We start from the raw sequence: 27,628 nt of genomic DNA, 5'->3' as shown, positions 1-27,628 counted from the left end.
CCAGCGTGCGGCTGGCGAGGTGACAGTCGGTTCGGCAGCTGAGCGTAGGGGGTGGGTGGGGGAGGCTCAGAGAGGCCAATCTCTAGCCTGAAGTCACACGGCATGGGTGGCAGAACTGGGGCACGAACCCAAGGCTGTGACTGCAGAGCCTGCTTGCAGGAGAAAGGCCCCCACGGAGGAACCGAGGAAGGAAGGAAGACCACTTCCTGTCTTAGACGCAAAGGCACGGACCTCTGGACTCTCCCAGAGGGCCGCCTGTCTCCACGGCTGCCCCCTCTACGACGTGTGTACAAGGCAAGGTGTTTCAGGGAATCAGTACCAGTCCAGGAAGGAAGGCATGGCGCTGTTACTCTCCCATTGCGCAGGTGAGGAAACTGAGGCCTGAGAATGTGAGATGTGGCTCCACGTCGTGGCCTGTGTGGCATCCTGGCGTGACCAGGCCAGGCCTGGCCAGCGCGTGACCGGAGAGCTAATATTTGCCCTGGCCGCTTACAGCGTCCTGTCATGTCACCTACCACATTCCATCAACTTTCCCGATAACCCACGGAGGTGGGCAAATATTTTCAATAACCAGTTTAGTTTACAGATGAGGAAACCTGGAGGGGCTTGCCCAAGGCCACGGGGCAGAGAAAAGGGAGGGAGTTCAGACTTCAGTCTGGTGGCACTGGGACACCGGGGGAGGCGCCAGGGCTCAGCGCAGGTTCACGGCCCCCATAGTCACCGTGGACCCCGGGGTAGACGGGTTCAAAGCTGGGGGAGCCCGTGCCCTGCCCTCCCCACCATGGAGAGACCCCAGAGGGTCCCGAGGAGGAGCTGGGGGTCTCCAGCCACCTTCTCTGCTTCCTGATTGCCCCCTCTTTTCTTTAAAAAACTGGAGGGAAAGGGACTTCCCGGGTGGTCCAATGGTTAAGAGTGTGCTTGCCAATGCAGGGGACATGGGTTTGATCCCTGGTCTGGGAAGATCCCACATGTCATAGAGCAACTAAGCCTGTGTGCCACAACCACTGAAGGCCTTGTGCCTGGAGTCCGTGCTCTGCAGCAAGAGAAGCCCCCACGATGAGAAGCCCAAGCACTGCAGCTAGAGTTTCTCTGCAACTAGGGAAGACCCTAAGCCAAAAAAAAAAAAAAAAACAACCAACGTGGGAAAGTCTTGGCAGGGGAATGACTGTGTCTGCCGAACACTCAGGGTGGACAGGGGTCCAGGCTAGGGTGTAAAAGACTTCCACTCTGGAGTCAGACCAACCAGGATTCTGGCTCCATTGCTTTTAGCTGTGTGATTTTAGGCGAGTGACTTAACCTCTCTGGGCTTCCGTTGTCTTGTCTATGAGCTGCAGACGGCAGAGCTGTGCCTCTCATCCCTGCTGCTCATCAGAATCACTTGGGAGGGGGTGGATTTAAAGACACACTGGGACGGCCCAGAGGGATGGTATGGGGAGGAGGAGGGAGGAGGGTTCGGGATGGGGAACACATGTATACCTGTGCCAAATATTTTTATATTTGGCAAAACTAATACAATTATGTAAAGTTTAAAAATAAAATAAAATTAGAAAAAAAAAATAAAGACACATTGAGACTCAGGCCCTGGTCCCACAGACTCTGATGTCCCGGGGCTGGAATGCAGAGGGACACGGGCTGTACCACCGGCGATGCAGTGGGGCTGGGGGCCTCTGTCCCTGCCGCTGCTGGGAGGTGAGCTGAGATACAGCCCAGGAACCTCCTGGGCCCTGGAGGTGCCCAATACACTGGACTCCCTTCCAGACTGGCAGCCCTTCTCTTTGTAAACCACGTTCTTGACGCTGTTGCCAGAACAGCTGTGAGGTCTGAAAGAGAGGTAAGTGTTTGGAATAGCCAGGCCACCAGGACAGCAGGGGCCAACTGGTGACCCAGGTGGGGTCTCCACCAACCGGCCAGAACTGCACGTCACCTTGCTTATCTACTGTGACTCGGTTTCCCCGACTCTGATATTTGAATCCAATGGGAAAACTTGATGTTGACTCCACCCCCCCCCCCCCACCCCGCCAATGGCTTTGCCTCTCATTCTCTTTGCACAGCTATCCCCGGAGCCTGAATCCCAATCCTAAGCGGAAACCTGAAGCAACAGACAAACCCTGGCCATGACAGACAAGGAGGCACCCACAAAGCGCTCATGTTCAGAGCAAAAACTAGGTGACTTCCAGCCAGCGTGGCCAGTGCTCAGAGAGGACTATTCTTCAGCCTTTGGAAACGACAGCTACAGAGCCTGGAGGCAACGTGCAAACCCTTTACGGTAGAAACAAGGAGTGTTTCCCTTGTGGGTCAGTGGTAAAGAATCTGCCTGCCAGTGCAGGAGACACAGGGCCAAATGCTGGCCTGGGAAGATTCCACGTTACACGGAGCAACTGAGCCTGTACACCACTGCTGAGCCTGTGCTCTAGAGCCCATGAGCTGCAAATGCTAAAGCCTGTGTGCCTAGGGCCCGTGCTCTGCAACGAGAGAAGACACTGCAATGAGAAGCCCGCGCACCACAACTGGAGAGTAGCCGCCGCTCGCCACAGCTAGAGAAAAGTCTGCACGGCAGACCCAGCGCAGCCAAGTTAAAGAAAGAAAATCTAAAAAAATAATTGTTTTTTAAAAAATCGTGGGCCTGTGGGCAGGTGCTGGAAAGGAATCGGGGGGAGAAAAAAAAAGCTAGAATGTTTGTCAGGGCCATGGAGTTGTAGATGGATTTTTTCTTTTTTGGCTTCCTCATGATGCATGTGGGATCTTAGTTCCCTGACCAGGGATCAAGCCTGTGCCCCATTGCATTGAAAGCGCAGAGTCCTAACCGCTCGATTGCCAGGGAATCCTATAGATGGATTTTTAGAGTCCAAATTTTCATTATCTTTGTACAATCAATAATAAATTATCATCAGTTCAGTTCAGTCACTCGGTCACGTCTGACTCTTTGCGACCCCATGGACTGCAGCACATTAGGCTTCCCTGTCCATCACCAACTCCCGGAGTTCACTCAGACTCATGTCCATCGCATCAGTGATGCCATCCAGCCATTTCATCCTCTGTCGTCCCCTTCTCCTCCTGCCCCTAATCCCTCCCAGCATCAGAGTCTTTTCCAACGAGTCAACTCTTTGCATGAGGTGGCCAAAGTATTGGAGTTTCAGCTTCAGCATCAGTCCTTCCAATTAACACTCAGAACTGATCTCCTTTAGGATGGATCTGGTTGGATCTCCTCGCAGTCCAAGGGACTCTCAAGAGTCTTCTTCAACATCACAGTTCAAAAGCATCAATTCTTCAGGGCTCAGCTTTCTTTATAGTCCAACTCTCACATCCATACATGACCACTGGAAAAACCATAGCTTTGACTAGACGGACCTTTGTTAAAGTCATGTCTCTGCTTTTTAATATGCTGTCTAGGTTGGTCACAGCTTTTCTTCCAAGCAGCAAGGGTCTTTTCATTTCATGGTGCAATCATCATCTGCAGCGATTTTGGAGCCCTCAGAAATAAAGTCTGACACTGTTTCCACCGTTTCCTCATCTATTTCCCATGAAGTGATGGGGGACCAGATGCCATGATCTTAATTTTCTGAATGTTGAGCTTTAAGCCAACTTTTTCACTCTCCTCTTTCACTTTCATCAAGAGCCTGATAAATACTAATTGAATGAATGAATGAATCTTGTTTCCATGTTTTCCCTGATACTTTTTTTTTAAATTATTTGGCTGAGTTGGGTCTTAGTTGCAACATGTGGACTCTTAGTTCCTCCATGTGGGATCTAGTTCCCTGACCAGGGATTGAACCTGGGCCCCCTGCACTGGGAGCGTGGAGTCTTAGGCACTGGACCCACAGGGGAGTCCCGCCGATAGATTCTTAAAATATTTTGAGCATAAATGGCCACCCTCCACTTAATATAATGTACATATAGGTTGGCATGACTTGGCCAAAGTTGAAGATGGAGCCCTGTGGCACGCCATTAGAGATCCTTCCAGCAGCAGACACGATTCTATCATTGGCACAGCAGAGAGGTGAGTGAAAAGGGCCCTGTCCGTGGAGTCAGAGACTCTGGGCTGCATCTCTGGAACTTTACGAGCTGTGCGTCCTTGGGCAAGTTGCTTCACTTCTCTGAGCCGCCATCTCCTCGTCTGTGAAACAGGGGTGGTACCTGTCCCTCAGGGTGGCTTGTTGCTTGGCACATGGTGGGTTCTCAGTGAACTGTGGACACCCCACCTCTGCCTCCACCATCCGGACATCTTCAGTCAGCAGAGTCATTTTCTGATCATCCAGTTCCCATTTCCATCCCCGACCCCCCCAAACATCCCCTAGGCCAGTGGTTCTCAAAGTGTGGTCCCTGGACCAGCAGCAGCAGCAGTAGCACCTGGGACCTTATTAGAAATTCAGGTTCCCAGGCCACCCGGGATTCACTGTATCAGAAATTCTGGGGGTGAGCCCAGCGGTCTGCATGGTCACAAGGCCTCTGGGTGACTCCAAGAACCCCGGCCATCCACACCGTCCTCCGGACTCATCCGCTGGCCCCGCAAGAGAAAGGAATGACAGTCCTCTGTCTTGACCACTCCTAGAGGGGCCAGGCTGCGTCCCAGGGCCCCCACACCCTTCTCCCCACCGCTGGTAATCCAGAAGCAGTGTGCGATCTGGGGTGGGGCTGTGAGCAGGTGCCCCCTAGCTGCTCAGACACCTGGTGCCCCTCTGCTTGTCCCTGACCTTGAGCTCCGGCCAGTGTCCCGTGCACCCTCCTGGGCCACGTCCCGGGCCCCCAGCACCCTGAGCGGTGGTTTGGCCAAGGGCTGTGACCTGCCCCTCCTCCGATCTTCCGGGCCTGCCTGGCAGGTACATGGCTCCTTCCAGCCCAAGACCACTGTCCAGGCAGATAAACAGCCCCAGGGAAGTCGGCAGCTGTCACCCATCGGCCCAGGGGAGCAGCAGCATCTATTCCTTGTTTCTTTCGCCCCACGTGCTGCTAAAAAAAAAAAGAAAAGCCCTGTTTGCTGTCCTTATTGGATTTCACAAAGCCTTTGAGCCTGGCCTTCGTGGACAGCAGTGGGGTCAGGGCCTTGGGCCCGAGTTCAAGGTCCTGCGAGCTGGACGTTTCCCCAGGGACCGGCTGGGCTGGGGGCACAGCCCAGGGGCACCTCCGTTTCTCTGCGGAGTGCTGTGAGGGCCCAGGGGAGGTCTGTGGGCTTCCCAGTCCTGTGGCCGCGGGAAGCAGGATTCCAGACTCCTGTCCCTCCCCGTTAAAGCCCTGCTCCCTCCAGAGTCTCTGACAAGCCGTGCCTTAGGCCTCGCCCCTCCCTGCTGGGTCCCTCCAGGGCTCCCAGTCGAGGGGTCCCCCCCTGTGCCCACGCTGTCCCTCGCAGGCCACACTGCCCCGCTTTCCTCTCATTCTGGACAAGCCTCTCCAGATCCTGCTGCTCAGAGGGGGTGGGGATGACCACAGCTGGTATGTCCCGAGCCCCCTGCACTTGGGCTTTATAACCCGGGAGGCTCCTGCCTCACCAACCAGACCAGGCGAGACCATCCGCGCTTCATGCCCAAGTGTCCTGAGTTAGGGAGAAGACCGCACTGGGGGGCTTCGGAGGGAATGGGGTTGAGGGTGGGGGGGGTCACGGGGGTGGCTGCACTTCTCCTGAGGTGGCCTGGTCATGGGGGCAGGTGGGGAGGCAGAGGGAAGACCGAAGCCCCCAGGGGAGCCGCAGGGGCTGGTCGAGGCCGGGCCCTGCAGAGAAACAGCCGGGATACGAGTTGGGCTGCAGGGCGAGTCCCTGCCTGGCCATCGAAGCTCCAGAGCAGTGTGTAGGCTGCGGCGGCTGCTTGGCGAGAGCTGGCAGTGCCTTGGGCCAGGACGCTGGCGGTTCAGGCCGACAGTGGACACGGGCGCTCGGTCCATTCTGGAGCCAGCGTCAGTGTGACTCAGGGACGGGTTATCATCCGAGTGAGAGGTGCCGTCCCGCTCAAGGTGGAGCAGCTCACTGGCTCTCCCCAAAAGAAAAGCCTGGATTGGTGCAACCTGCCAATTCCTATGGCTGAAGTATTCCCACCATGGCTGGAGTTGAGTCCACGCTGAGCCCTAGCTGGCTCCTGCTTCCTCGAGGCCTCCGTCTTCTTCCTTATCCCCATCACTGTTTGCCTTCATCGTGACTACAGCCACCGTCTTCATCGTCACCACCACCGTCACTTTCTTTATCACCATCCCTTCATCAGCAGCATCGCTGGGTTGAGGGATCAGAGGACTGCTCCTTACCTGTAGTTTCAAATCTTCGGCCACGACTGAGTCCTTCTTGCCCATTTTAAACTGGGGGGCAATCCCGTGGTGGAAAAAGAAATGGCAACCCACTCCAGTATTCTTGCCTCAAGAATTCCATGGATGGAGGAGCCTGGCGGACTACAGTCCATGGGGTCGCAAAGAGTTGGACACGACTGAGCGACTAACACTAACACAATCCCGTGGTGGCACCGAGCTGGGAATAAGGAGATGGCTGGGACACGGGGTGTCTGAACGGACGAGAGCCCTGCCTTGTTCACGGCGCTGCGTCCAGCAGGACCCGACAGGCCCCAGGCTCCTTGGACTGACGGGGGAGTCTGGGCCACCTGCCTCCTGCCCACTGCGGCACTGGGTCGCCGCCATCAGGCACAGACAAGTTGGGGCAGGGCCTTGGAGGCCCCGTGTGTTTGGTGCCTGGAGGGAGGTGGGGGGCAGCCTGGCTGTCTGGGGTTGGAGGGGAGGGGTGTCTCCCGCATGAGCGGGGCGCCCAGCCCCCCCTCACCACGGGACGATGCCTGCACTGTTGGTGATGACGCTCCCACAGGGGAACCCGAGGCACTGGGGCTAAACCATCAAGGGGCTGGGCCCGGCTCTGAGTTCTCTGCAAGTCCGGGCAGGGATGGGCTTGTCCAGCTCTGGCTGTCAGGGACTCTGGACATGACCCTGGGGCACTGCGGCCTTCTTCCTCCTTCTGGAGCCCAGCCTGCGCCCTCTCTTTGAAGAGGGTGGGCAGACGTGTCCCCCCAGCCTGGGGGCAGGAGCACTTGGCTCTCTGCTCGGGTGCCTCCTGCCCGGGCACCGGGACTCAGCGCTCAGAGGGGGCTGCCCCAGGAGCCCAGCGCCTCACCTCCCAGGGGGAGAAGCTGGGGTCCACGAGGGGAAGGGGTGCCTCAAGGGGCCACCAGGCTGCTTCCCCTACAAAGGCCGTGAAGGAAGACTGACCTCACTCACCCTCCAGAAGACAAAGAGCTGCAGGGAGACGAGCCGGTGAGCACGTGAGATAGATTCACAGGCACAGAAAACAATCTTATGGTTACCCAAGGGGAAGGGGGAGGGGCAAATTAGGAGGTTGAGGTTAACAGATACCACGGTCACACACTAAACAGATGGACGATAATGCCTTCTGTACAGCACCGGGAACTATACTCAGTATCTCGTAACGATGTGTAGCAGGAATCTGAAAAAGAGAATCACTGTGCTGTCCGCCTGAAACCAGCACAACGTTGGAAATCAACTTTACTTCAATTAAAAAAAAAAAAAAAGGCACATCAAGGTGGCGATGGCAGACCTTAAGCTTGGCGAGAGCCCTTCTGAGCCCCGAAGGCCTGAGCAGTGGCCCCGTTCAGAGGCACAGCGGGGAGGATCTGCCAGCCAGTCGTTTTCAGGGTAAGAGACGCCTCACAGCAAAGGAATTTAGCAATGCCTGAGTATGGTCCTGAGCACTTTCTCTCAGTTGTTCATGCCGTCATCAAGCTCTGAGCTCCCACCAGACTCCGCGTCCTACTACAGAGACCCCGCGACTGGAGGCCGGTCCTGCCACCGGCCTTGGACGAGCAAGCGCCCCGCACCCCAGGTCTCCACGGCCCCTCCTCGCCAGGCCTCCCCACACCCACCAGCCCGGAGCTGCTGGTGGGCTTCTCCTCGGCATAGTCAGGTGCCCGGGGCTGGAGAGCTGAACGCACCCTGATCCCTGGGAGGGGTCCCCAGAGCCAGCGGGGCATGGCATCCCGTCGCTTCCCCACCGTCACCTCCCATCTGAGCATGTCCTCGGGCCCCTCCGTCTCTCGCCTGCATCGCGCTGATCTGCACTTACTGTGTGTTCACTCCACACAGTGGGTGTAACATAACTCCTAGCGCAGTGCACGCTTACGAAGTGTTCAGACGTGCGCACTTGTGTGCCCCCACCACCAGTCACGACACAGGACACACCCAGCCTCCAGGAACGCCCCCTCTTCTCCTGGTCCTCACGCGTTGGTGTCGCCTGCTCGAGATCCTGCCATCAACGGAATCTCACAGAATCACGTCCGGATCTCTGGCTCTGGGATCCACTCACGCGTGGCGGGAGGGCGGAGTCCCAGCCGGGCAGGCTTGCCGGTCCCTCCATCACCGGCCCTGCTTATCTCCCCAACCGTATCTCTGGCTCTGGCCCGGCGTGGACATCACGTTCCAGCCGTGTGGAACACACACACGTCACTTCTGTCCTGCACGGACTGTCCTTTCCGCTCCATCGCCCTCCCCGGGGTGCGGCTGCCTTGTCTTCTGAGATCTGAGATCTGACCAGAGCGTCCTAGAGACCTGCTGATATCTCTCGGGCCCTGACCTGCATCTTCCAGCCACGTTCACCTGCCTGCTTGAGGCCACGTTGGCTCGAGGGCTCTGCTGAGCACCCCGGCTTGCACTGTCAGGGGGTGGGGTGCCCCACGGTCAGGGCAGCTCCTTCCTCCCAGCAATGTCCTCAGAGCCCAGCAGGCCTGGCGCACGGGAGGCCTCGGTGAACATGCAGTAAAGATGCATCTGCTCGTGGTAGCGCCCACCATCCAGAGTGTGCAGCCCCGGGAACCAGTGCACGTCCATGACCCCCGAGGGGCCGCCCAGAACACACAGGGACCTCCGTCTGACCCTTATCCCGAGGTCAGTGTTGCCTGCCCTTGAACCTGACATAGGGAACCACACAGAAGGTCGGCTCTGCGTCTGCCTGCCCCCGCTCACTCCAGACTGCAGCCCCGAGAGGCACCTCCCCGGGCGTGAATCCTGCCGCCTCGGTGACCGGCGGCCTTGGCACCCCTGCCTGATGCAGTTCCTTCCTCTCCCAAGATTTCTCTTCTTGCTTCTCCTTCCATCCTCAGCCCGGGTGGGGGCTTTGTCAGCAAGTTACCCTTGAAATCCAGGGACCCGAGCCTTGGATGACCCTGGTCTCACTCGGGGGTGCCCGTCACGCTCCCTGCACCTCACTACATCCCCTCTTTGCAACCCCCTGACATCTGGTCCAGGCACGTGACCCTGGTCCACCTGGCCCCACCTCCAAACTTGAATCCTCAAGGTGGGGCCCCCAGACCAGCAGCATCAGCATCCCTTGGGAATTCAGAGAAGCAAGTTCACCCCAGACTCACTGTCTGGGAAAAACCCTCTTTTTCTTTCCTTTGGTCTCATACTCCCAGCACTTCTGACCCCAGATGTGTGGTGTCTGTCCACAGCGACCGAGTGTCAGACCCCAGCTAGGGGTCCTCCAGTTCAATTCTGCCACTAGCCAGAGACTGCACAGACCCCACAAGTTAAGGGCTCAGTCTCGCCAGGTGACCCCACTTCAGATGACCCACAATTCTGTCCACCTCGGCCACAAATCAGGGGTTCCCATGAATCACCTCCTCCCTTTGCTAATTTGCTGGAAGGAAACCGGGAAAACACTTTTAAATACAATTGCTGATTTCCTAACTACAAATGATGTTTTAATGGATACAAATAAACAGGCAGATGAAGAGAGAGACAGGGGAGGTCTGGAAGGGTCCTGAGCACAGGCATTTCTGTCCCCTGTGGAGATGACATGTTTCACCATCCCAGCATGGGGTCATGTGCACCCACCTGGCAGCTCCCCAAACCCCATACTTCAGGGTCATTTATGAGGCTTCATCAGGATCAGTTGAGTTCAGTCGCTCAGTCGTGTCTGACTCTTTGTGACCCCATGGACTCCAGCATGCCAGGCCTCCCTGTCCATCACCAATTCCCAGAGTTTACTCAAACTCATGTTCATCGCATCAGTGATGCCATCCAACCATCTCATCCTCTGTCATCCCCTTCTCCTCCCGCCTTCAATCTTTCCCACCATGTCTTTTCCACTGAGTCAGTTCTTTGCATCAGGTGGCCAAAGTATTGGAGTTTCAGCTTCAACATCAGTCCTTTCAATGAACACTCAGGACTGATCTCCTTTAGGGTGGACTGGTTGGATCTCCTTGCAATCCAAGGGACTCTCAAGAGTCTTCTCCAACACCACAGTTTTAAAGCATCAATTCTTCGGGGCTCAGCTTTCTTTATAGTCCAACTCACATATCCATACATGACTATTGGAAAACCCATAGCTTTGACTAGACGGACCTTTGTTGGCAAAGTAATGTCTCTGCTTTTTAATATGCTATCTAGATTGGTCATAATTTTCTTTCCAACGAGTAAGCGTCTTTTAATTTCATGGCTGCAGTCACCATCTGCAGTGATTTTGGAGCCCAGAAAAATAAAGTCTCACTATTTACACTGTTTCCCCATATGTTTGCCATGAAGTGATGGGACCGGATGCCTAAAAGCTTTAGGCCAACTTTTTCACTCTAAGCTTTCACTTTCATCAAGAGGTTCTTAGTTCTTCTTCACTTTCTTCCATAAGTGTGGTGTCATCTGCATATCTGAGGTGATTGATATTTCTCCCGGCAATCTTGATTCCAGCTTGTGCTTCTTCCAGCCCAGCGTTTGTCATGATGTACTCTGCATATAAGTTAAATAAGCAGGGTGATAATATACAGCCTTGATGTACTCCTTTTCCTGTGTGGAACCAGTCTGTTGTTCCATGTCCAGTTCTAACTGTTGCTTCCTGACCTGCATACACCTTTCTCAAGAGGAAGGTCAGGTGGTCTGGTATTCCCATCTCTTGAGGAATTTTCCACAGTTTCTTGTGATCCACACAGTCATAGGCTTTGGCATAGTCAATAAAGCAGAAATAGATGTTTTTCTGGAACTCTCTTGCCTTTTCAATGATCCAGCGGATGCTGGCAATTTGATCTCTGGTTCCTCTGCCTTTTCTAAAACCAGCTTGAACATCAGGAAGTTCACGGTTCACATATTGCTGAAGCCTGGCTTGGAGAATTTTGAGCATTACTTTACTAGTGTGTGTGATGAGGGCAATTGTGTGGTAGTTTGAGCATTCTTTGGCATTGCCTTTCTTTGGGATTGGAATGAAAACTGACCTTTTCCAGTCCTGTGGCCACCGCTGAGTTTTCCAAATTTGCTGGCATATTGAGTGCAGCACTTTCACAGCATCATATTTTAGGATTTGAAATAGCTCAACTGAAATTTCATCACCTCCACTAGCTTTGTTCGTAGTGATGCTTCCTATGGCCAACTTGATTCCACATTCCAGGATGTCTGGCTCTAGGTGAGTGACCACACCATCGTGATTATCTGGCTCGTGAAGATCTTTTTTGTATAGTTCTTCTGTGTATTCTTGCCACCTCTTCTTAATATCTTCTGCTTCTATTAGGGCCCTATTATTTATGTCCTTTATTGAGCCCATCTTTGCATGAAATGTTCCCTTGGTATCTCTAATTTTCTTGAAGAGGTCTCTAATCTTTACCATTCTATTGTTTTCCTCTATTTCTTTGCACTGATCACTGAGGAAGGCTTTCTTATCTCTCCTTGCTATTCTCTGGAACTCTGCATTCAGATGCTTATATCTTTCCTTTTCTCCTTTGCTTTTCACTTCTCTTCTTTTCACAGCTATTTGTAAGGCCTCCTCAGACAGCCATTTTGCTTTTTTGCATTTCTTTTTCTTGGGGATGGTCTTGATCCCTGTCTCTTGTACAATGTCACGAACCTCCGTCCATAGTTCATCAGGCACTCTATCAGATCTAGCCCCTTAAATCTATTTCTCACTTCTACTGTGTAATCGTAAGGGATTTGATTTAGGTCATACCTGAATGGTCTAGTGCATTTCCCCATTTTCTTCAATTTAAGGTCTGGAAGGGTCCTGAGCCCAGGCTTTTCTGTCCCCTGTGGATTTGGCATGCATCACCCTCCCAGCACGGGGTCATGTGCACCCACCTGGCAGCTCCCCAAACCCCATACTTTAGGACCGTTTATGAGGCTTCATCAGGTAGGCATGATCAATTATTAACTCACTCTCCAGCCTTTCACCCCTCCCTGGAGGGCGGGAGGGGGGCTGAAATCTCCGAGCTGCCCATCCCCATGGTGGTGACCAGCCCCATCCTGAAGGTGTCCCCAAGCCCTCCCAGAGTCACCTCATTACTACAAAAGATGCTCCCCTCACCCAGGGAACTCAGGACTCAGGAGCCCTGTGTCTGGAGCCAGGGTCAGTGATCAACCATTAGTATAAAGGATGCTGCTGGCATTTTATCATATGGGAAATGACAAAGGTTTTATGTGCTCTGGCCAGGAGTGGGGATGTGGACCAAATACATATTATATCCCAATATCACGCTCACTGAATCCGAGACTTGGGGGTCAGGCTTGGCAGTCTGGATTCCCACAAGCCCTCCAGGGGTCCTGGTGCAGCTCAAGGTGAGAAGTACGGATCCCTGGCGTGGGAACATGCTGGCCATGAATCCCTCAAAATGGGAACACAACTTCTCTGGAGTAGAAATATGTTATTGTTTCTCTCAACACTGCCAAGGGGGTCCCAGTGCTCGGGGCTGAAATGGTCTGCCGTGTCATCGGAGCACCAGACCCCGCCTCCTCCCACACAGACGCCCACCCCCACGCCACGGGTGATGAGGCTCAGACCTGGGTGTTTTTTGCTGTGTTTCAAAGGGAGAGGCAGGCAGGAGGCAGGTCAGAGGGCAGGAGGAGAGAGTGGTCAGGCTGTGCTGTGCTAGCGAACACAGACCAGCCGGCCCCAGGGGGTGGACCAGCCTGGTTTGCAGTGTCTGCCAATTTCTGCGGTGTAAATGCTCCTGCCACGGGCGATTTCCCGTTCCCCACACCACGGCCTTGCACACGGAGCTGGGAAGAGACATGCAGGAGCATTTCCAGACACATCTATGTGGGCAACCTCACGACTGTAGCTCGGAGCGAAAAGGAGCAAAGGCATCAGGGAGTGATGAGTTCTGAGTAGGTATTATCTTTGATGGAGTATGATGCGTTAATTGTAAGTTCACATAATTTAATTCTTCAGAACGGGTGTGCTTAGAAACTGGCTCACACATTCCTGAAGGTTTAAGAGTTGGTTCCTGTAGGTGTGCAGGCCCTGGGCTGGGTGACACTCGCTGTCTGCCGGTTGGGAGTGTCCTCCCGGGGCTGCGCTCCAGATCCGTGGTGCCTCCTCCTGGTTTGCCTCTCACCCGGCTCCAGGGACACTTTCTCCTCTTGCCCCTTTAGCCTGGGCAGAACTCAGTGTCTCTCCTTGTGCCCTGATGGGGGACCCAAAACGTGATGTCCTAGGGGTGGGGGACAATGAAGCAGAAGCCCACCCCTGCCTGGACCCCAGCTCCCCTCCACTTCTGTTAGTTATCAGTCTTCTGCAGAGGATGAGATGGTTGGATGGCATCACTGACTCAGTGGACATGAGTTTGAGCAGACTCGGGGAGATGGTGAAGGACAAGGAAGCCCTGGCGTGCAGCAGTTGGTGGGGTCGCAAAGAGTTGGACGCGACTTAGCAACTGAACAACAACGATGAAGTGGAAGAAATGATTCTGAGGCCAGAGACCAGAAACCCGGAGTGGGGGCGGGGGTGGGCGGGGCAAGCTCCTGGAGGACAGAAAAGCTCGCGAAAGTGCCTGTACACGCGGGACGCATGGATGGACCTTGAACTTCAGAGTCAGGAGAGCCTGCCTTCAAGTCCCTCCCCTGCAGCCCTCCAGTTCTTCTCTCATCCCTATCCCTGGACCTAATATATAATACTTTGCAACAACTTGCAACGTATTTTGAAAATTAAATGAGCTAATGTACACACACACACACACACTCACTAAAGAAAGTGGCTGCATCCCTCGGGCTCCTGGGTGGGCGGGGCGGCCGCGCCCTCTCTGTCACGATGACAGTGCACATGACCTTGGACCTGCAATGCCTCGGAAGTGTTTGTCTCAGAGACAGACTCGCACCTGTGTGAGACGCCGTTGGCCTCGAGTTACTCATTACAGCATTGTTCCGAAGAAAATGGGACACACAGCCCAAGTGCCGCTCAGCAAGAGACTCGTTACATACAGAGAAGGTTCTAGCCCTTCTCACAGTGGAATACTCCACAGCCATTCTTTTCGGGATGACGTGAAAGGTTCTCCGTGACTGCGAGTGAAAACATTACGTCGGGGTGGCGGCTAGACTTTGCTTCCATTTGCAGGAAATGAAGAAAGGCAGGGAGCAGGGGAGGACAGGTGTGCGGTCTAGAGGGACATACAGGCACCTGGCAGCAGGTGTCTCTGGGTGGGGACTCGGCTGGCTGGGGACTGAACTTCTCACGAGAAACTCACTGGCGCTTTCTGGAAGTGGGCCATTTTCATGCATCATACTGTCTGGTCAATAAACACATACCATTCAAACACTAATGAATACACACACTCCTGGTACTTAACAAACGCCTCCTCCTGTTCATTGTCAACTCAGCCTCATCACCTTGGACCCCTGAACTCAAGTGAGGCCAGCCCCCCAGCCCCCTGATGGCTGACTAGGGTTGGGGCACCCGCTTGGCAGGACCCTGGTTTGTCAGGCAGGACCCTGCGTCTCTCTCATCCGAGGGTTTCACGTCCATCCTCTCAGCCCGCCCTCGCTCCGTACAGCTCTGTGGGCTGAGTGTGGTTACACTCGCTTGAGAAGAGGGACACGACAGCTGGGTGTGTAGTGAGGTGCCCACGGCCTTGCCTTGGGGGTGGAGGTGGGGAACACCCCGGTATACCCTGCAGCCTCCGAGTGCAAATCAGGGCACACCAGCCACGTCTGTGATCGCCTGACTGCTGCACCAGGACCCAGCTGCTCTCGACTGACACCTCCTTCCAACGGAGGAAGCCTCATTTCAGGTGTTTTCACTTTCCCTTCTGGGGGGACGGGGTTTCCATGCTGACACATCTGGTGGCTGAGTGTGTGTGTGTGTGTGTGGGTGTTTACAGCAGCATTTCCCAAACTTACTGACCGTGCACCCATTCTTCAAGATGCCTTTTGCAGAACGTGTTCCTTGGAACACACTTTGGGCTCCCCGGGTTAGTCATTTACATGAAAACCCTTGTCACCTGTGGAGGCCTGGAGCCCAGGGACTCGGTGACTGGAGGAGGATGGTCAAGTCCCGAATGGGAGGCCAGAGGACACCACTGCCTCCACCTCTCAGCCTGGCCCGCCGAGTGTACTCACCCGGGGCCAGCTCCAGACATGTGGGTTTAACTGGTGTGGGGCGTGGCCCAGGCACTGGGGTTTTATTCCCCAGGTGATTTCCGTGTGCAGCATGGCTTAAGAACCACCGCTCCAGAGCCAGGCTCAGCGGGTGGGGCAAGAGGGAGGTCCTCTGAATGGCAATCTTGGTCACGTTAATAATGGCATCACCTACAGAATGTGGGGGGTGATGTCATGCTTAATCAACAACCAAGCAGTGGGCAGGGAGTGGAAAGGCAGTGGGCTCGCTGAGGAAGTGATGCCTCCACTGAGACCGGAAGGATGGGGAGGAGCCTCCAGGCAGAGAAGACCTGGGGCTGAGAGGGCAGTGGTGGGTGCGAGGGCCGCCTTGGGACCCAGGGTACTGAGCGCTGGGGTGAAGCGTGGGGATCCTGGGCGGTGGAGAGGCACAGGGCCGGCCACACGGGGCTCTGAGAGGCAGTGCGGCATGAGCTAGCCTCAGGGCTTGCTTCCCTGCTGTGTGACCTAGGCCAAGTGACTTAACCACTCTGGGCCTCAGTTTCCCCACAGGTGAAATGAGGATGAAAATAATAAGCACTACACAGGACTGGAGAAGACTCTTGAGAGTCCCTTGGACAGCAAGGAGGTCAAACCAGTCAATCCTAAATGAAATCAACCCTGAATGTTCATTGGAAAGGCTGATGCTGAAACTGAAGCTCCAATACTTTGGCAACCTGACGTGAAGAGCCTACTCATTAGAAAAGACCCTGATGCTGGGAAAGATGGAGGGCGGGAGGAGAAGGGGACGACAGAGGATGAGATGGTCAGACGGCATCACTGACTCGATGGACATGAGTTTGAGCAAGCTCCGGGAGATGGTGAAGGACAGGGAAGCCTGGGGTGCTGCAGTCCATGCGGTCGCAAAGAGTCAGACACGACTTAGTGACTGGGCAACAGCAACAACACGGGAATGGGGATGGCAGTTAGTGCCGAGAACTCTTCCTGACCACAGTGAGCTCGGCAGAAACGTCAGCTGCCACCACCACCACCAGCATCACCGTCACCGCTGTTACTGGGGGAGCCCAGGAGGCAGAGCCGGGCCTGGGGCTCTGGGTCTTTTCCGTTCAGACTGCTCCCTACCACCTCTCTTTGCATACACTCCCCGATCTGGAAGCGTCTGCAGCTGGCAGGGGCCCAGGGGCTGGAGCCTGTCCAGGCCCCTAACTGGGAGCTTCCGTGTCTCTAAGGCTGTGACCACATCCCTGGGGAGGCCTGGTGCCCCGCCCACCCCTGGCCAGCCTGGCCTCCTGCTCCGAAGTGGAGGAGCTGGTGTGCGGCCAAAGGCTGTGCGGTGATGGGGCGATGCTACAGGGTCACGGTCACGGGGGCCCTGCTGGAGCTCTGAGGGCAGAGCCAGGGATCCCCCTGGCTCTGGTGGGGACTGGGTGGGGCCGCAGCCTGGATGAGGGCCTGACTCCCTGTGCCAGGCCCACCCCTCTCCCCGCCCCGGGGCAGGCAGCGACTGGCAGAGGGAGATACAGCCAGACAAAGAAGCGGGGCCTGGAGGCAGGACCTGCCTGGCCACCTCAGCTCCCTGCCCAGGAGGCCAGCCCTGCCTGGGGCACCAGAGTGGGCGCCCCCACTGCCCGCCAACCCCTCCCCAGAGCAGTGCTCTTCGTCCTCCCAGCTGCTCAGAGTCAACCTTTACATGCCCACCTGGTCAGCAGACCCCACCGACTGTGCCCGCAAACATATTTGCAGTTTGACCACCTAGCACCCCCCTGGTTGCTGCCACATCTGTGTCCTGTGTTGCTGCAAAGCCTTCTGTCCGCACAGGGTGCTGGGTCTGACCACGCCTGGCCAGTCCTCCACGCAGTCGCTGGGACAACCACACCAAACAAGGCCAGGTGGGCCCGAGCCCTCTGGTGACTTCCCTCTCATCTGGGTGTAAACAGTCCTTTCTGACCTGGTGTCACCTGCCTGACCTCTACCGCCTCCCTGGGCCTCTCCTGGGCTTGCTCCCACCACAGGGCCTGTGCCCTTGCTTAGAGAATGCTCTTCCCCAGACATCCCTGGGCCTTGTTCCCCAATTCACCCAGGGCTCTGCTCAGATATCTTCTCAGAGGCCAGAACCCGGGATAAAACAGCACCCCCTGCCCTCCTCAGCCCTCTGTTTGTCTACACAGCTCTCACCACCACTTCTGCACCAGACGCTTACTTGCTCATTTGTTTGTCTGAATCCACCTGTGGATGCAGCTTCCCAGAGGGCAGGGTGTTTCCTGCTCTGTTCCCAGGTGGGTGGCAAATGCCCAGGACAGGGCCTGGCACACAGATGTTCCCTGAATACCACTGCATGAATTGAGCCCACAAACACTCCTTCAATGACAGACAATTAAGACACTCCTCTGGGGCTCCGTCCTCTGGGGCTGACCTTTCGGCCCCTGGAGACACGACACGGGAGGGGTCAGCTCTCCCAGGACACCTGCAGACCCCTGGCTCCCTGATTTCTCATCTGTAAGTGAGCAGGTCCCCCGGGGTCCTCCCCATGACTCTCCGCCTCGGTCATTCTGGGTGTCTGTTTTACCACCCCCACATCCTATATCAGGGCGCATGTTCCGGGGTGGGGAATGGCTAACAGGAATTGTCGGTGGAGATGCAAGCTTAGCCACAAGAACGGCTATGAGGCAAACCCCATGTATCTCCACGTCAGAGTCCAGACACCATCACATCCTGGGGAAAGGAGCCTGGACAAGAGGGTGAATGGTGGCCCCATGAAAGAAACATCCAAGTCCTAATCCCAGAAACCTCTGAACGCGGCCTCGTTGAGAAAATCGGGTCTTTGCAGATCACGAGGAATCATGCTAAGGATGCCGAGATCTTCTGGATTGAGTGGGGCCTAAATGCAGTGGCGCGTGTCACAGAGAGGGAGTTCTCATGGGGACAGGGAAGGCCGTGTGACCCCAGGGGCAGGGCCTGGAGGGATAGGGTCACAGCCAAGGGAGCTGGAGCCCCCAGGGGCTGGAAGAGGCAGGAAGGACCCTCCTAGAGCCTTGGGGTAAGGCCTGACCACACCTGACTTGGGGCTCTGGCCGCCCCAAGAACCTCCCACAGGAGGACTGTAAGGGATTAGGATCTGCCGGGAAGGCGACTTTATTGAGGATCACCTTTCCTTCCAAGTTTCAGGTCTGGGCTTTAAGGTCGGCCCCGCCCGGCTCTGCTGTGTCCCAGAGTTGGGGTGCGGCGCGTCGGGGCAGGGAAGTTTCCCAGTGTAGGGCCTACAGGGGCGCGGTGTTTGCTCCAGGAACGCGGGGCAGCGCGTGGGGTGCAGCTTGACCTTGGCTGCCTGTGACTGCGGCCTTGAAGCCCCAGTCAGCCTGGCTGTCAACCCTGGAGGCCTTTTATCATGCGAGAACAGACGGTTAGAGTGGCGTTCTACCTAACCACGGGCCCTCCGCACGGAGGCGGGGTGCTCCCCAGGACGCGGGGGTGCCACGGACGGACCACTCCCCACCACGGGGCCAGCACTGCGCCTGCCTCGAGTCACGGGCTCCTCGGGAGCTGGGGTTACAGACGAGGAGCGAGAGGCTTGCACAGCTCCCCAAGGGAACCCCTTCACCCAGGAAGAGCAGGGCTGGGGTCACCAGCCAGTGTGGCCACAGCGTCCCCGTCCGGGGGCAGCTGGGGTTCCTCTGCAGGACTCAGGGTGACCCGCACCCCCGGGAGGCCCTAGGCCTCCTGCGGGACTCGTTGGCCAGCGACCCTGAATCAGGGCACTTGGGCCAGGCTTGGTCAGCCTGAACAGCGCCAAGGTGGGCGCCAGAGATCCAGGGGAACAGTGGCAGGAGCGGGGGTCCTGCCACTCTCTCTCCCCCAGCCCTGGATCGGCACAGAGTGGGACGCTGGCTGGAGCTGCTTTTTACAGAGTCTATGGGGGTCAGCTCCGGGTGGAGACAGGAGAGATGGTGGTCACTTACGTGGCTGATGACGTGCTTTGGCACCTTCTGCACGCGGTGGGGGAGGGAGGCGTGCGCCAGGGCCTCCCCGTGAGGGCTCCCTTGGCCAGTTATCCCATTTTACTGCTGGGGAGACTGAGTCTCAGGGGTCACGACGCTACCCCTGACCGTGCGAGCAGAGCCCAGGGCTCCCTCCTGGGCCCCGAACTCCATAGCCCCCAGGCATTGCCCTCCACACTCCGGGGCCACAGGGCCTGGCCACCGCCTCTCTGGAGGCCCGCCTCCTCCCCAGTCCCTCCTCCCTGCAAGGCCGCCTTCCTTACCTGATGATGGGAGGGCTGGGTCTGTAGGGCGGACAGGGGACCAGTGCTGGCTGGGGAGGAGTGGGCACCGCAGACCTGGCCCTCCCCTGGGGGACCCCCCCCACTTGGATGTGGCATCAGAGGAGCGGGGGGGACCGGAGGCTGGGCTGATCTGTTTGTCGCATCATAAAGTCCTGCCCTGGGCTGGCCGGGGCTCTGCAGGGGGGCGCCTGGGAGAGCCTCTGCCCTCAGGACCCTGCTCCCAGGCCAGCTCCCGCCCTTAGCAGCGCCTCCACCATCCTCAGCCTTGTGTGGGGGGGCACCTAGAAAATGGGAACACCTTGTCACACAGCCAAGAGGTGGAAGCCACCTGAATGTCCGCTGAGAGGAACGGATAGAGAAGATCCTTAAATACAATGGAACACTACTCAGCCGTCAAAAAGAATGAAACCAGGCCATTCTCAGCAGCATGGATGGAGCTGGAGATGATCCTACTAAGTGAGGTAAGTCAGGCAGAGAAAGGCAAATATCATATGATACCACTTACACGTGGAATCTAACACAGGACACACGTGACCTTGTCTATGAAGCTGGAACGGACTCACAGACATAGCTGGTGGTTGCCCAGGGGGAGGGAAGGAGTGGGAGGTTGGGGCTAGCAGATGCAAACTATTATAAATAGAAGGCACAAGAAACAAGTTCCCACTACAGCTCAGGGAACTGTATTCGATGTCCTGTGGTAAACCATCACGGAAAAGCATATAAATAACCACGGGGTGTGTGTATAACCGAACTGCCTTGCTGTACAGCAGAGATGGACTCAACACTGCAAATCAACTATCCTTCAATGAAAAAAAATTTTTTTAAAAAGCCCTCTTCAGGTGCCAAGTGGAGGGGGTGGGGAACCATTTTACAGCTTACCTCTGTTCTATAAACTAAAATGATTACAGTCACTTATTGTAAACTCAGTAATGGCCCCACAGCTTGTAAGTAATGATGCAGGGTTAGAGAACCCATGCTAAGTCACTTCAGTCGTGTCCGACTCTGTGCGACCCCATAGACAGCCGCCCACCAGGCTCCCCCGTCCCTGGGATTCTCCAGGCAAGAACACTGGACTGGGTTGCTGTTTCCTTCTCCAATGCATGAAAGTGAAAAGCGAAAGTGAAGTCGCTCAGTTGTGTCTGACTCTTAGCGACCCCATGGACTGCAGCCTACTAGGCTCCTCCATCCATGGGACTTTCCAGGCAAGAGTACTGGAGTGGGGTGCCATGCCTTCTCCGAGAGAACCCATATCTGGGTTCAAATAAAACACATCCTAACCTCTGTTGTCGCAGGTAGTCTTCTGTAATGACAAAAAGGGGGAAAAAAAACACCGTAAAGCAAGTTTTTATGTGCCTGAAGGTCACCCGTAGAGCAAAGACGGCCACGCAAAATACGTGTGGGTGTTCCACGGATGGGGTGGTGGGTTGGGCGGTGAGAAGGTACAGGCGTATCTAACTCAGGGGCTGTCCTGTCACTCGGGCTCTGTTCCTGCCAGAACCCCCTGGGTTTCTGCCCTCAGAAAGGCAGGACCTCACGCTGGGACGCTGTGTTTTCCTTCTCACCGGGTCTCTCTTGCCGTCCCCATGCCCCTCTGCCCTGGAGCAGCAGCACAACCCACCCGGCCACCACCCAGCGACGGGCACGGTGGCCTTTTGATTCAAGGACATAAAGGAACATGGAGAGTGTTTCTCTGGGCTTGACTAGCATCACTGCAGGAGGTTTAGGTTGGAGGGACAGAGGTGCTAAGTGTCCATCAGTAAATTTCTCCTGTGTGTGTGTGTGTGCGTGCATGTGTGTAAGTCCATGACCCTGGTAGCCCCCTCCTGCCTGGCAGATGATCCCCACTGCTGCCTCAGTGCACGACCTTCCTTTTCAGAAGGTCAGCTATCGGCCCCTGTGTTGCAGGGTGGCAGCCTCGTGATCCTGAGGTCATGGGTAAAAATCTCTCGGTGACAAGGCTGTTTTGAGAATTGCAGAAACTGGAACTGAAAGGGTAGGGGTGTCTGGCACTTGTTTCTACAAGCTCCGTCTCCGTGACTGCACAGTCATGCAGATAAAAAGGTGCAAGTGGTCAGAGTTTTAGACACTTTTGGCGTGGGCTTCATTTGGCTCAGTGGGTTTAGGGACCAGCCTGGGTATCTGAGAGCCTGAAGAGGTTGAGAGTACCTGGGGCCCCAAGCTCCCATGTGCTGGCCTCTGAGGATTGTGCTGATGAAAGGGCTGTTTCTCTGCAGGTACAGAGCCTCCACAGCAAGTATCTCATAGCCCTGGGAGGGCTGCTAACACTAGCATCCATGCAGGGAGGTCATGTGCAGACCTGTGTACAGATTTTTTTTTATTAGAAAAATTTTAAATATTTATTCAGCTGTACCAGGTCTTAGATCATAGCATGCATGATGTATTTTAGTTGCGGCACGTGCGATCTAGCTCCCTGACCACAGACTGAACCTAGGCCCCCTGCACCAGGAGTGCGGCATCTTAGCCATCGGACTGCCAGGTGAGGTCCTGTGTGCAGGTTTTCAAGTGAAGGTTTAATAAAGCATTTGCAGAGCTCAGGAAGGCCCACAGAGCCCGGGCAGCCCCCAGCATCAGGGTGCCAAGCCCTCGCCAGGTGGAATGGGGAGCCGCCCACCTCCTGGCCTGAATGGGCTGAAATGCCGGGTTCTGGGTTCTGCCTGCAGGTGGCTTTCCTTCTGGTCCTCGTACTGGCCGAGGGGCCCTGGGGAGCAGAGCTGCAGGAGCTTCTGTGGACACGCCCAAGGGAGAAGTCCACCATGTGCGTCCAGAGACAGGACCCTTCAGAAGGAAGGTCCCTGGAGTGAGAGGCATGTGCCAGCCTGGTGGCTCTTGGACAAAGCCAGGACCTCACTGAACCCTCTTCCGATTCCCGGTCTTCCAAAGTCTTCTGAGTTCTTACAGATCCTCAAGGGGAACGTCTGTAGATCTGTCTGGTGCTTCGTCCGGTTTTCCCACTCTCTAACATGCATCACAGACGGCAACCATGTTTATCCAGAATTTTATAACACTGCTTTGTTTTTAACGTGTTATTTATTGACACGAGATACTGAGTGTTCCTTAGGGCCATGATGTAAAAATCGCTCTGGTTACCAAACATCTGTAAGTTTGAGGCCACGGCCTCTGCATTTAGCAGGATTTGTGATCTGGGCTCCGTGCTTGAACCAGAAAGTCAGTCTTGAGTCAGCCTGCGTGGAGACCCACCTGCAAGCCCGGGGAAGGGGTGCCCTGGGACACTGGGGAACATCTCCACTCCTCTCCAATGGAGACAGACCGCCAGCTCCAGCTGGGGGCCCTGAGAGCCCTGGGGCGGGGGGCAGGGGTGGGTGAAGCTTTGGGGCAGCAGGCTTGCACAGCTCGGGTCACGCAGCCCCTGTGCGAGGACGGGGCGCCTGCGGCCTCTGGGGGCAGGCTTCAGGGGCTGCCGGGATACGCGGGTTTGTTACTTTGTTGTTGCTTAGTTGCTAAGTTGTGTCAGACTCCTTGCCAGCCCATGGACTGTAGCCCGCCAGTCTCCTCTGTCTGTGGGATTTTCCAGGCAAGAATACTGGAGTGGGTTGCCATTTCCCTCTCCAGGGGATCTTCCCGACCCAGGGATCGTCTCCTGCCTTGAAAGTGGATTCTTAGGGCGGAGCCACTAGGGAAGCCCACAAGTTGCGGTTAAAAGGCCCAAGTTCAGGAAAGGAAGGGGCAACACCTCCATCTAGTGGTGAGTGGTTGCACAGCACCCATGATGCCCGCGATTGGGATCCAGGCTTGGAACCATTTTCAACATAAGATTGGCCTCTGACCCTGCATGACAATGGCAAAGGGGGATTTGTGGGCTTCTTCCCCGTTCTGCCACTGCAAATCACCACCATGGGGCTACCGCACCTAAGAGCTTGCGTGTGGTGGACGCTGTGCTGGGCTCCAGACCTGCCTGCCAAACCCCCTTGCACAGCCCTGGCATCCCGTAAAGACTGCGTTCACCGCCAGGCGGGGGCCTTGGGGACACTGTGCAGCTCAGGGGAGGGGGAAGTGGGGCTGTGGGGAGGAGAAGCATGTCCTTGAACTTCCCCTTTCTGGTTTGAAGGGAGCCAGCCCCAACGGGTCTCAGGTCACGGGGCAGGGCTGTTAGAGCGGCCCCCAGCCCGTCCCCCTGGGTCAGTGGGGACACGACTCCTGTCACAGCCCCCACGGGGTCTCACACTGAACGCACGTCATTACCCAGGCTGCGCCTGCACCCACAGCCTTCCACCAAGGCAGCTGGGACCATGCTTCCTGGGTGGATTTAGAGGAAGTGAGGTCCTGTGGGTTCCTGCAGGGGGAGGGACAGTGCCCTGTCCCCACACAGCAGCCCCAGGGGGCAGGACCCTGTGGGGAGAGCCAGGGCCGGGGGCCACACCTGCCCAGGAGACCCTGCCCTTAAGGGGGGCAGCAAGGCTCAGGGTGCGGGGTGCCCAGGGTGAAAGCCAGAGGTCCCTCTGCAGGTGTTATTGTCAATACCTGCGTGTGCGTCCTCAGTGGGCAGACCGGCCATCCAAACCCGGACACTTCTGAGAGGGAAGAGACTCTCTTGGAACGACGATGCCCAGCACAGGAGCACCTGGGACGGGGGCCGCCCCAGGCAGGCAGGGACGATGGTCACACCTGTCATCGGGTGTGCAGGTGCCAAGGAGAAATGGAGATGGAGATGAGGTTCTCCGGGGAAGAAAAGGGGGCTCCTGGGATCAGGCCTTGAGAACGAGACTCAGCAGTGGGTGGGAGACAGCATGATGGCTGGGGGTGCACCTGCTGGGGCTCTGAATGATGGCAGAGCGGGCTGCCCAGCTTTGATCACTGCTGGAGGGTGCCCGCTGGGTCTGCTCTGCAAGGGCTGCTGGGGGCACTGGCCAAGCTGCTGAGAGGTGGACCCGGAGGGGGTGAGGCCTGTGGGGTCCTCTCTGGGGCAGCGCGAAGCCTCTTCTCTCCCAGGAAAACAGTGTTTGGAATACTTAAGGCAGCTCTCTGGTCTCCCCCTTCCCTGCCACAGTTATTGAGGTGGGACTACATTATGCCTAGGGCTCACCGTCTGAGGCACATGAATGAGGAGTCATTTCTCCAGTGGACAGAAAACTCCTCCTGAGCCCTGGCTACGAGCCAGCAGATTCACAGGAACTTACTTGAAACGGACAAGCCTGGAGGTTCCAGCCTTTGTCACCCACACACAGCAGGCTCTGTGGCAGGTGGGTTACGGCCCACCCTTCCCTTCCCTTCTCCTGGGAACTGCCCCCGCCACTGGTCACCTCTTGTCGCCACGAGAACAGTGGACGTGGCTCCACTCGACAGGTTGGGAGATGAAGTCGTCTTCCCGCTGGACCACTTGCAGGGCCTGTCTCCTCACTGCTCCACCCTGGCCAGGGCTGTCAGGGTGATTAGAGGTGGGGTGTCCCCGAGAGGTGGTCCCTGCAGTGGTGGAGCTGTGGGCAGACCCCAGGGCAGAATAGGGTCCCCAGCAAGTAGCCCGAGGCCTTGGAGAGGATGTGGGGTCCGGGTCAGGACCCCAGAGCACGCTCTGCTCCTCCCTGCTTGGCGGTCCATGCTGCCTCCACCCACATGATCAGCTGCCCTGCGTCCAAGGGGACGGGGGTCTTCTGGGCCGATGCTGATGCTGTTTGCCCTGAACTGTCTGAGCCTGACCCAGGACACCCTGACTGCTCAGATTTTAGAGAAGCCGCTTGGCTGACACCTTCCCAGGAGCCTCCCCCTTGCTGGAATGTCACTGTCACAGGACGTGCCCACCCCCGGCCAGGCTGCCTCCCTGCACCCGCCTCGCGCTTGCCGGGTGCTGGCCTCTGGCTCCGGGGCTTTGCTCGGGCAGTGGGGTCGGGAGGCAGGGCAGTGCAGATAGCGCGGGGCAGGTCTGGCTCGGGCCCAGTTCCTGCCTGGGTAGCTGCTCGGCCCTCCCCGAGCCTCGGTGTCCTGTCTGCGAATGAGAGTCATTCCCTCAGGCTTCAGGGTGGGAGGCACGGGGAGCGTCTGGCCCAGAGCACAGGTCAATGCAGTTTCTTCCTCCTTTTCTCAGTGATGAAGAACTGTCCAGTCAAGGGACTTTCCTGGCAGTCTTCCTTGTTGGGACTTCACCTTTCGGTGTGGGGAGCTGGGGTGGGGGGTTGTGTGTGCGGGTTTGACCCCTGGTTGGGAATCTAGGATGCCACATGCCTCACAGCCAAGAAACCAGGGTATAATGCAGATGCAACACTGAATATAACACATTCAATGAAGACTTAAAAAATGGTCCACATTAAAAAAATATTTAAAAACATTAGCTAGTCAAGAAATGCAATTTGAAAAAAAAAAAAAGAGAGAGACCTGGGGTCACCTCTCCCGCTTTTTCTAAACTGTAAAGAACACAGCAGCTCTGTGTGGTGATGAGAAATTATGGGGACGCTTCTGTTTCTATCCGAGAACAGATCAAGATGGACTTTATTATTCCAATGAATGCCCTACAACTCAGTTAAAAATCAGAAAGAGACAGTTAGCTCCATTTAAATCTTAAACGTACCTTATGCCTAATTTAGAACAAAGCTCAGAGTAAGCTGTTGATCGCAAAAGGGCTAAGAGATCCTCCACCCTTTTAAGCCACGTAGAGAAGGTGGCCCCCTTCTGCAGAAGTGTAAAGCCACTAGGTGACCAAGAGAGGGCAGAGTTGTGCAACCTTGAGCTCCCAAGATCTGGAGGCAGAGAAGGTCCAGCCCTCTGAGATGAAAGATGTGAGGTAGGGGGTGGGGGTGGGGGTGGGGAGGGCAGGCAGGAGAGAAGTGGGGGGCTGGTATCTGAGTGACTCCAGCCAGCACGGAGGAGCAAGCTCAGGGCCTGTTAGACAAGGTTCCGGCTGGAGAGCTCCGAGCTCGGGCCGAGCTGCTGAGGCCCCGGCCCCTCACCTGACAGTGTGGCGCTGCTTAGTTACTGGGGTGGCGAGGACGCCTCAGCGCACAGAAGCTCCTGGGGACAGACTAGTCCACTGAGTCAGTCACCTCATAGGACAGAAGCCAGGAAACCCTCACGACGCTAATTTCCAGACAGACCTACACCCAGGTGAGTGTGACGGTGGTCCCAGAGTCCAGATGTACGAACGTGTGAGACCCAGTGGGGCATGAACACTCAGAGCATAGCAGCCTCCATACCCACCCATCCAGCATGCATCACCAACCCATCATCCACCCATCATCCACCCATCCCATCATCCACCCATCCATCCATCCCATCATCCACCTATCCATCCATCCCATCATCCACCCATCCACCCATCCCATCATCCACCCATCCCATTATCCACCCATCCCATCATCCACCCATCCATCCATCCCATCATCCATCCATCCATCCCATCATCCACCCATCCATCCCATCCATCAATTCCACCATTTTCCCAGCACCCATCCAGCATCCTTCATCCAGTCTTCATAGAGCACCTAATGTGAGGCTATAAGAAATAAGGTGTGACAGAAATGGAAAATTATCGATGACTGTGGAAGCTGGGTGATCAGCACACAGGGTTATACAAGCACACAATTATACTATTTGCCCACTCTGTGTCTTCTGTTTGAAGATTCTCACCTACGAGGTTGAACAGAGACAAGGTGCGGAGTGCGGGAACTGGGGACTGCAGTCTCAGGCCCCGCCCGCCACATGCAAGCAGTCAGTGCCTGAACTCTTTCCAAGCTCTGGGGGGCGGTGACATTAGGCCCGCAGAGCCCTAGTGCCTCCAGCATCAGCTCCAAGCAGCACCCAGAAGGAGGACCCTGCTTCCACCAGGACACAGAAAAAGCAGTTTCTAGCTGTGACGGAGGTCGCGTTATGTGTTACTAGGCCCCAAGCGGCACGCTGAAGCCACAGAGAAGGCCCAGGGATGGGTCTGGAAGGCGAAAGGCAAGGAAAGTGGGGGACCTGCCGCCTGATTCAACACCACACCCCCTGTACCCCCACAACCCCCTTCGCCTCTGTCCTCAGGCCACCCGCTCCAAGCCAGCTTCACAGAGACCAGACGTGCCTGCGGGCTGGCTGCGGACCAAGGGC

The 27,628-nt window shown here is 56.2% G+C and overlaps 1 protein-coding gene and 1 long non-coding RNA gene across 7 annotated transcripts in view; one reads left to right on the top strand and one right to left on the bottom strand.

The window, feature by feature from the left end:
• OSGIN1 (oxidative stress induced growth inhibitor 1) overlaps positions 1-19,662 on the bottom strand; it is a 34,339-nt gene extending 14,677 nt beyond the window's left edge. For 2 of the 5 annotated variants that reach the window (XM_061386866.1, XM_061386869.1), the window contains exons 1-2: positions 19,556-19,645; positions 19,254-19,355 (exon numbers count right to left, since the gene is read on the bottom strand). The gene's annotated coding sequence lies outside the window, so the exon portion shown is untranslated. Of the gene's footprint in view, positions 1-19,253; positions 19,359-19,555 lie in introns of all 5 variants that reach the window. The other 3 variants (XM_061386867.1, XM_061386865.1, XM_061386868.1) reach the window with 3 other exon arrangements.
• Positions 19,663-19,694: 32 nt separating this feature from the next.
• Positions 19,695-27,568, top strand: LOC133230029 (uncharacterized). Of its 2 annotated transcripts, XR_009730718.1 has the most exons (4): positions 19,695-20,037; positions 24,632-24,795; positions 26,516-26,647; positions 27,162-27,568. It is a non-coding gene; the product is annotated as an uncharacterized LOC133230029 (long non-coding RNA). The 2 variants fall into 2 exon arrangements; XR_009730717.1 differs by lacking the exon at positions 24,632-24,795.
• Positions 27,569-27,628: the final 60 nt, after the last annotated feature.

This window comes from Bos javanicus, chromosome 18, assembly GCF_032452875.1.
Source record: "Bos javanicus breed banteng chromosome 18, ARS-OSU_banteng_1.0, whole genome shotgun sequence".
NCBI classification, from domain to species: Eukaryota; Metazoa; Chordata; class Mammalia; order Artiodactyla; family Bovidae; genus Bos; species Bos javanicus.
Note: the sequence above shows the minus strand (reverse complement) of the source record. Positions and strands in the feature narration are given on the sequence as shown.